At 34.3% G+C, this 9,999-nt stretch overlaps 1 long non-coding RNA gene across 1 annotated transcript; it reads right to left on the bottom strand.

Moving 5' to 3' along the window:
* Positions 1-1,528: 1,528 nt before the first annotated feature.
* Positions 1,529-2,686, bottom strand: LOC114538122. The gene is made up of 4 exons (XR_003688679.1): positions 2,550-2,686; positions 2,243-2,365; positions 1,954-2,070; positions 1,529-1,565 (listed from the first exon to the last, which is right to left on the bottom strand). It is a non-coding gene; the product is annotated as an uncharacterized LOC114538122 (long non-coding RNA).
* Between the last annotated feature and the right edge of the window lie 7,313 nt (positions 2,687-9,999).

The following is a 9,999-nucleotide window of genomic DNA, read 5'->3' on the forward strand; positions in this document are numbered from 1 at the left end:
ATTTTACCTGGACTTGATATATAAGAAGGCGTTGTATCTGTTAATAAAAAAATTTTTTTTTACATTCTCAAAGATTATAATCACTGTTTAAACTCTGTCAGCTTTTAATTAGCCAAACAAGTGAAACAACTTAACAGCTTAGTATACAAAGAAGACCATTTTTAAACGCTAAAAATTCACAGTTCGCTCAGCTTAATTTTCAAGAAAAAGATTGATGATTTTACCTGGATTAGATGTATTAGAAGATCTTGTCGCGTTGCCTATAAACAAAATAAATGTATGTAAATGTAAATGTGTGCCATAAATGTAACTGGCTGCAAATAAATTTTGAAACGATATAAAAAACGGCAAACAAGGGCCGATAAGATTATGTTAAAGAAGCGAAGAGCTGTCAAACTTAATTTTTGTATAAACTATACCTAATTAATAATGTTAGTTTGTACAATCTTTTCGACAACGAAAATTCTTCTAAAAACTGTTTTACACATCTGCAGTCGTATCGTAGCGAGATGTGGCGTATTTCCTTGTTTAAGTATCGTAGCAAAACGTGGTGAATCTTTAATCTTTATATCTCATCCATTCATTTTACGCGCGATTCGTTGCAATGCGAAACGGACCTAAAGCTTTATTGAATGCATGGTTTGTTTCTGACAATCATGCTAAGGGTTAATTTGAATCGATTTGATCCATTAAAAAACCTGCTATTCGTCGGATAACCGCATCTGGGCAGTGAATTATCAACATTGAGTCACCAATTATTTATTACCTGGATTAGTAGTGGGTGGAATGGTGTGCCTGTTGAGAGAAAAGGAAATTCATCCATGTATTTTTTATGTAATTTATGCGGCGGCGTAGGGGAGGTGAATATTTATATATTCAGTTCTATACCCGGCAGTAGCTCACCCCACAAATTTCGTTCTAGTTACGCCACTGAATTTATGTCGAAATATTTTTCTTATGCTTAGCTCCTTGAAAGGCCAGTAATAATGATATAGATTACATGTTAACGAATAACTCAATTAACCTATGGATTATTTCATTTCAATTATGTCCCTCATACGACCCGCTGCTGACGTCGACCAGGTCATTGCATGAAATGTCAATTACGTAACTCAAATACACAAGTGCCTTATAGCATCTTGGTCGTGTTGAAGATTATTAAGTTTATTATCCCTTGCTTATCGCTGCCAGTATATACTGCAATCGGTACAATTATACTGCAAGCGTTTGAAATCAGTTCAAACAAAATAAGTGTTGCCTTTTTTAGATCAAATTTATCGATCAGTTCATATCTTAGATATTAATTTTGCTCGACTTGATGTATAAGAGGGCGTCGTATCTGTTATTATGAAATATTTTATTTTTGCACATCCTTAAAGATTGTAATTACCCTTTAATTTTTGTCATATGTTAATTTGCCAAGCAATGAAAACGACTTAACAGCATATTATACAAAGAACACACCACCATCTACAAAAGCTAAAAGTTCGCTTTAGTTCAATTTTTAAGAAAAAGATTGATGATTTTACCTGGATTAGATGTATTAGAAGGTCTTGTCGCGTTGCCTATAAAGAAAATAAAATAACTGAAATTTTCTAAAATTGGTAAGAGTTTTCTGACCTTCTCTCTCCTTTCACGAACCACGGATTGTCTTTTAATTTGCGCCATAAATGTGACTGGAAATCAGTCGCCTGATATTCAAATAACATGCAAAATATGTATTCGCACTCATCAAAGGTTCACAGAATACAGAAATGAAAAGTTACTGAATACAAATAAAATTGCTTTAGTTCACGACATGTTTTTGATCAATGTTTTTTTAAACAGAGGATTTTTACCAGTGGGGTGGGGTCGGGGAAAACATGGGGATAAGGCCCCTCATGATCTATATGTTAAAAGAGGCCCAATATGACTAGATCTGATTGTAGCAAATTAGGTATGAAGCCATTTTACATGCTATTCCATCTCCACTAAAGCCAAAGTTGCAAGAACAGTCGAACGACCCATTGGTATTGCGACATGATGCTTGAGAATGACAGTTATCAATTCCAAGTTCACATTCATTGATATCTAAGATATTACAATATAAAATACATAAACTCCCATATTTTGAACGGTTAAATCTATGTTTTTTAACCAAAAAGAGGAAATTATATTGCAAGGGAATTATGAATTATCCTCGTCAATTTTTTTGCAAAATATTACCAAATACCATGCAAATAATTAGTATAAAGATGCAAACCTGTGCAGGTTACGCCATCTCCGGTATAACCGTTTTCACAAATGCAGTAAAACGATTCATTCGTATTGACACATGACGCTCCAATAGCGCAGTTGTGTGTTCCAAAGTAACATTCATTTACATCTAAAATATAATATTTACATAGACATTTTTAGAATACTTCAATTTTACTACCAGGCAGTTACTCTGACTCAGAGTGTCAGTCTGTTTTGTTCTTAACCCTAATTTTCTTACGAGCAGAAAATAGAACAAACTTTTATAAGTTTTAATATTTTCTTGCCGATATATTTTGAAACTTATTTCTTACCTAATGGTGTTGAATAGTTCAGAACAAATCCCGGTGCTGACACGCTATAATCCGAGTGAAACACGATGAAGAGTTTGAGTCCAGATGATACCAGGCTTCTTGGTAATTGGTTTCCACAGAATCTGCCCAGTTTCGTCGTATTTGCTGAATCTCCATTATAAACTTCCAAATAGTCAAATCCACAACTGTAACTACCTTCCAGCTAAAACGTCATGCAATTTTTGTAAATTATTTGTCAATTTTGCACATACGAATTAAATTGATTTTAAACTGTTTAACGGTTTAAACTATACTATTCTACGAATTTCTAAGTTCAGTCAATGAAAGATTGCTAATATTCAATTGATAGTGCAATCGTCTGCTGATTAGCTCAAAGTGTACGGATATTTTTGAATGTTCTCGTTGTTGTCTGTTGAGGGTATTTGTCGCGCCAGCTTGTTATCTTTTCTACACAAGGAAATTCGCCATGAAAAGGCTTGTTTTTTTTCGAAATTCAATGAATAATAAGACAATTATTCAAGTCGGCTTTCGCAAGTTATCTAGGATATACTGACATTGACCTCTGCCTGAACATTCCGGATACCCTGCGCTCCCTCATCCAATAATTATATTGGAATCGTCACTTCTGGTGAAATGGAGCTAAGTGTTTGGTTGAGAAGAATTTACTTCCATATAAAATTCAGCTATTTATATCATAATATTTCCCCTCATGCAGTTGTCCAATAAAAAGATAATTTTGTTTTCCACTTTGAACTTATAAGTCTTAGGAGCAATAAATTAGGTAAAAGTAGCCTACCAAGAATGAAGTAAACTGTAGTAAAATTTTTCTTCCATTGGTGCTGGAAATGGTCCAACTGCAATCCATGTAGTGAGGGTATGAAAGGGGATAAAGAGGGCTTGTGAGTTTTCCAGGAGGATACAGTTGACTTTCGCCGCATAATTCTGGAAATATTATTCACACAAACTTATTGAAGGATAGAGCAAAGTGGAATTTATCGCCGATTATTTATTATTAGAATAGTAAATAGGAACATGTTCAAACTTGAATTAGCCTAGACCTATATAGGGGCAAAAGAGCATTAATTGAGGTAGGGAGCAATTATTCATATCTTCATGTTCGGCAATATTAGTTTCTTATTCCTCAATGCAAAAAATAATGAAAACGCAATGCCAAAGCCCTGTTTTCAAATATGCATCGTTAATGATAATTACTAATAGGAACTGTTACCTGGCGCTGATGTCGTAAAATTTCGTGGCATGTTTTTCGCTGTGAAGAAATAAATTAGTATAATTATTCTTCCGCATCAACTTATTTTGTTTGAGTTTGCATACTATTTAATTATGACTGCAATTGGAAATTATGGATTCCTTGTGAGTCTTGTAACAGTCATGCTAAGGGTTAATTTTTGTCTTAACTTCAACGAAATAAAAAAGATATCAAATTCAAGCGAAGAACTGCTGAGAAAAATGTGTCAACTATGGACGATTAAATCTTTATTAGCCAACACCTACGGCGGATTGCATGCATGTACGAAGGTTGGATATTCCTTTACATAGCAGGGGCCACGAAAGATCGTTAGCTTCGCGGGGGGGGGAAATTATTCATATTTTCGGGTTAGCAATATTAGTTTCCTACGAAATTTTTTTTTTATCGTCAGCTGAAATGAATATATAAATATTTGGCCTCCAGTTTCCAATCTTCCGCTGCCCTGCATCTACTAGACAATTATTGATTGTGCGCAAAAATGTTTAAAAAAGAAATAAAACATTAGGTATTAACCAACAAGTATAATTTAGATCGTTTGAAAAACCCGCTTTTCGGTGGAGAGCGCTATATCCGTCGAATAAACGCGGCTGGGCAGTGAAACATCAAAATTCACTACCAATTATTCATTACCTGGATTAGTAGTGGGTGGAATGGTGCCTGTAAAGAGAAAAGGAAATTCTTCCATATTTTATTTTATGTAATTTATGCAGCGGCGTAGGGGAGGTGAATATGCAAATATTCAGTTCTACCCGACGGGGCTGTATTTTAAGCTGTTGGACTTTCAAGTGTAATCCATCCGGCTGAATTAAATAATGAACACTCACCCCCAAATTTCGTTCTAGTTACGCCACTGAATTTATGTCGAAATATTTTACTTATTCTTAGCTCCTTGAAATGCCAGTAATGGTAATATAGATTACGGCAACTCTAGACGCACGTGTAATCTTGGAATCGGTATATATACTGCCAGCGTTTGAAATCAGTTCAGACTAAATAGGTGTCGCCTTTTTGGATAAATTTTATCGATCAGTTCATATCTTGGATATTAATTTTACCTCGACTTGATGTATAAGAAGGCGTCGTATCTGTGAATAAAAAATCTATTTTTGCACTCTCAAAGATTATAATCTCCGTATAATTTTTGTGAGCTGTTAATTCGCCAAACAAGTGAAACGACGGCACGGCATAATATACAAAGAAGACAATTTATAAAAGCTAAAATTTTACTAGCTCTGTTCAATTTTCAAGAAAAAGATTGATGATTTTACCTGGACTAGATGTATTAGAAGGTCTTGTTGCGTTGGCTATAAAAAAAACAAATAAACTTAATTTTTTACAAATTGGTAACATTTTTCTGACCTTCTCTCTCCATGCACGAACCACGGATTGTCTTTTGATTTGCGCCATAAATCTAAATGGCTGCAAATAAATTTTGAAGCGGGATAAAAAAGAGAGAATATAGCGGTTTGTATCAGAAATTTTTCTGCGTCCAGTTTGGAACAAATACTTATCGCTTTCCCAGGATGCTTTTTGTTGCTCTGACAATTTTTTGACCGATATGTTGACAATCTCTCAGCGTGATATCTTTTTAACTATTTCGGACCTTCGGACAAGATTCCTCTTGTGTCGTTAGTGTCGGGGGGGGGGCAATTATTCATATATTCATGTTTGGCAAAATTAGTTCCTTATGAAATTGATTGTTTTTACGCTATATAAATATTTGCCCTGATGTTAACGATCTTCCGTGACCTCTGTCTTCTAGATAATTATTAACTTTTTCAAGCAGCACAAAAATGTTTAAAAGATTAATAAAATTTTAGATATTAAAAAAAAATAATTTATAGATCGATGGAAAAACTTGCTATTCGGTGGATAGCGCCATTTGTCGAATAACCGCGACTGGGCAGTGAAACATCAACATCAACATTGAGTACCAATTATTTATTACCTGGATTAGTAGTGGGTGCAATGGTGCCTGTAAAGAGAAAACGAAATTCCTCTTTATTTTATTTTATGTAACTTATGCAGCGTTGCAGTGGTGGTGAATATTCATATACTCAGTTCTACCCGACGGAGCTGTATTTTAAGCTATTGCACTTGCAAGTGTAATCCGTCCGGCAGCATTAAATATATGAATACTCCCCCCCCAAATTTCAATCTAGTTACGCCACTGAATTAATGTCGAAATATTTTTCTTATTCTTAGCTCCTTGAAATGCCAGTAATAGTAATAAAGATATCGTTACATGTTAACGAATGTCTAAATTAACCCAGCGCACTATGACAGCTAAGTTGTCCCCTGCACAAATAAATTACTTCATTTAAATTATGTCGCTCATTTACGACCCGCTGCTTACGTCGACCAGGTCATTGACATATCAAATTACGCGACTCCAATACACAATTGACTTATAGCGCATCTTGATCTGGTTGAAGACTATTGGGTTTATTAACCCTTGCTTATCGCTGCCAGGTAAATAAATTGACGGTGACTCGAGGCGTGTGGCCTTTTTTGGATTAAATTTTATCGATCAGTTCATATCTTAGATATTAATTTTACCTGGACTTGATGTATAAGAAGGCGTCGTATCTGTTAATAAAAAATATATTTTTTTTACATTCTCAAAGATTATAATCACTGTTTAAATTCTGTCAGCTGTTAATTAGCCAAACAAGTGAAACAACTTAACAGCTTAGTATACAAAGAAGACCATTTTTAAACGCCAAAAATTCGCAGTTCGCTCACCTTAATTTTCAAGAAAAAGATTGATGATTTTACCTGGATTAGATGTATTAGAAGATCTTGTCGCGTTGCCTATAAAGAAAATAAATGTATGTAAATGTAAATGTGTGCCATAAATGTAACTGGCTGCAAATAAATTTTGAAACGGGATAAAAAACGGCAAACAAGGGCCGAAAAGATTATGTTAAAGGAGCGAAGAGCTGTCAAACTTAATTTTTGTATCAACTATATACCTAATTAATAATGTTAGTTTGTACAATCTTTTCGACAACGAAAATTCTTCTAAAAACTGTTTTACACATCTGCAGTCGTATCGTAGCGAGATGTGGCGTATTTCCTTGTTTAAGAATCGTAGCAAAACGTGGTGAATCTTTAATCTTTATATCTCATCGATTCATTCTACGTGCGATTCGTTGCAATGCGAAACGGACCTAAAGCCTTATTGAATGCATGGTTTGTTTCTGACAATCATGCTAAGGGTTAATTTGAATCGATTTGATCGATTGAAAAACCTGCTATTCGTCGGATAACCGCATCTGGGCAGTGAAATATCAACATTGAGTACCAATTATAGTTATTACCTGGATTAGTAGTGGGTGGAATGGTGCCTGTTAAGAGAGAAGGAAATTCATCCATGTATTTTTTTTTTGTAATTTATGCGGCGGCGTAGGGGAGGTGAATATTTATATATTCAGTTCTATACCCGACGGTAGCTCACCCCACAAATTTCGTTCAAGTTACGCCACTGAATATATGTCGAAATATTTTTCTTATGCTTAGCTTTTTGAAAGGCCAGTAATAATGATATAGATTACATGTTAACGAATAACTCAATTAACCTATGGATTATTTCATTTCAATTATGTCCCTCATACGACCCGCTGCTGACGTCGACCAGGTCATTGCATGAAATGTCAAATTACTTAACTCAAATACACAAGTGCCTTATAGCATCTTGGTCAGGTTGAAGACCATTAAGTTTATTATCCCTTTGCTCATCGCTGCCAGTATATACTGCAACCGGTATAATTATATTGCAAGCGTTTGAAATCAGTTAAAAAAAAAAAGTGTTGCCTTTTTTAGATTAAATTTTATCGATCAGTTCATATCTTAGATATTAATTTTACCTGGACTTGATATATAAGAAGGCGTTGTATCTGTTAATAAAAAAATTTTTTTTACATTCTCAAAGATTATAATCACTGTTTAAACTCTGTCAGCTGTTAATTAGCCAAACAAGTGAAACAACTTAAAAGCTTAGTATACAAAGAAGACCATTTTTAAACGCTAAAAATTCACAGTTCGCTCAGCTTAATATTCAAGAAAAAGATTGATGATTTTACCTGGATTAGATGTATTAGAAGATCTTGTCGCGTTGCCTATAAACAAAATAAATGTATGTAAATGTAAATGTGTGCCATAAATGTAACTGGCTGCAAATAAATTTTGAAACGATATAAAAAACGGCAAACAAGGGCCGACAAGATTATGTTAAAGAAGCGAAGAGCTGTCAAACTTAATTTTTGTATAAACTATACCTAATTAATAATGTTAGTTTGTACAATCTTTTCGACAACGAAAATTCTTCTAAAAACTGTTTTACACATCTGCAGTCGTATCGTAGCGAGATGTGGCGTATTTCCTTGTTTAAGTATCGTAGCAAAACGTGGTGAATCTTTAATCTTTATATCTCATCCATTCATTTTACGCGCGATTCGTTGCAATGCGAAACGGACCTAAAGCTTTATTGAATGCATGGTTTGTTTCTGACAATCATGCTAAGGGTTAATTTGAATCGATTTGATCCATTAAAAAACCTGCTATTCGTCGGATATTTCTTGGGTGTGCGTCATGTATTTGATGTGGATGTCTTTTGTACGTGGCGTTCTATTTGTCTTAAATGTAACTCATTACGTAATCTTTCTTCAGATAACCTCAGACTATGTTGTTAATGGTCTGAATCCACGTTTGTATTGTGTGTATATCTTGTCCAAATTTGTAAATAGTTATTTATGTTAACCTTGTAGCTATTGGGAGAATGCCTTGGTTAGGGTTGTGCTCTGTCGCAATCTCCCTTGTTGTCAAGTGTAATATTTAGACTTCACAACTAAAATAAAGTATATATATATATATATATATATATATATATATATAACCGCATCTGGGCAGTGAATTATCAACATTGAGTACCAATTATTTATTACCTGGATTAGTAGTGGGTGGAATGGTGCCTGTTGAGAGAAAAGGAAATTCATCCATGTATTTTTTTATGTAATTTATGCGGCGGCGTAGGGGAGGTGAATATTTATATATTCAGTTCTATACCCGGCAGTAGCTCACCCCACAAATTTCGTTCTAGTTACGCCACTGAATTTATGTCGAAATATTTTTCTTATGCTTAGCTCCTTGAAAGGCCAGTAATAATGATATAGATTACATGTTAACGAATAACTCAATTAACCTATGGATTATTTCATTTCAATTATGTCCCTCATACGACCCGCTGCTGACGTCGACCAGGTCATTGCATGAAATGTCAAATTACGTAACTCAAATACACAAGTGCCTTATAGCATCTTGGTCGTGTTGAAGATTATTAAGTTTATTATCCCTTGCTTATCGCTGCCAGTATATACTGCAATCGGTACAATTATACTGCAAGCGTTTGAAATCAGTTGAAACAAAATAAGTGTTGCCTTTTTTAGATCAAATTTTATCGATCAGTTCATATCTTAGATATTAATTTTGCTCGACTTGATATATAAGGGCGTCGTATCTGTTATTATGAAATATTTTATTTTTGCACATCCTTAAAGATTGTAATTACCCTTTAATTTTTGTCATATGTTTGCCAAACAATGAAAACGACTTAACAGCATATTATACAAAGAACACCATCTACAAAAGCTAAAAGTTCGCATAGTTCAAATTTTAAGAAAAAGATTGATGATTTTACCTGGATTAGATGTATTAGAAGGTCTTGTCGCGTTGCCTATAAAGAAAATAAAATAACTGAAATTTTCTAAATTGGTAAGAGTTTTTCTGACCTTCTCTCTCCTTCCACGAACCACGGATTGTCTTTTAATTTGCGCCATAAATGTGACTGGAAATCAGTCGCCTGATATTCAAATAACATGCAAAATATGTATTCGCACTCATCAAAGGTTCACAGAATACAGAAATGAAAAGTTACTGAATACAAATAAAATTGCTTTAGTTCACGACATGTTTTTGATCATGTTTTTTTAAACAGAGGATTTTTACCAGTGGGGTGGGGTCGGGGAAAACATGGGGATAAGGCCCCTCATGATCTATATGTTTAAAAGAGGCCCAATATGACTAGATCTGATTGTAGCAAATTAGGTATGAAGCCATTTTACATTGCTATTCCATCTCCACTAAAGCCAAAGTTGCAAGAACAGTCGAACGACCCATTGGTAT

The sequence above is a fragment of the Dendronephthya gigantea genome, unplaced genomic scaffold, assembly GCF_004324835.1.
Source record: "Dendronephthya gigantea isolate DGI-Jeju-01 unplaced genomic scaffold, DenGig_1.0 000175F, whole genome shotgun sequence".
Lineage (NCBI taxonomy): Eukaryota > Metazoa > Cnidaria > Anthozoa > Malacalcyonacea > Nephtheidae > Dendronephthya > Dendronephthya gigantea.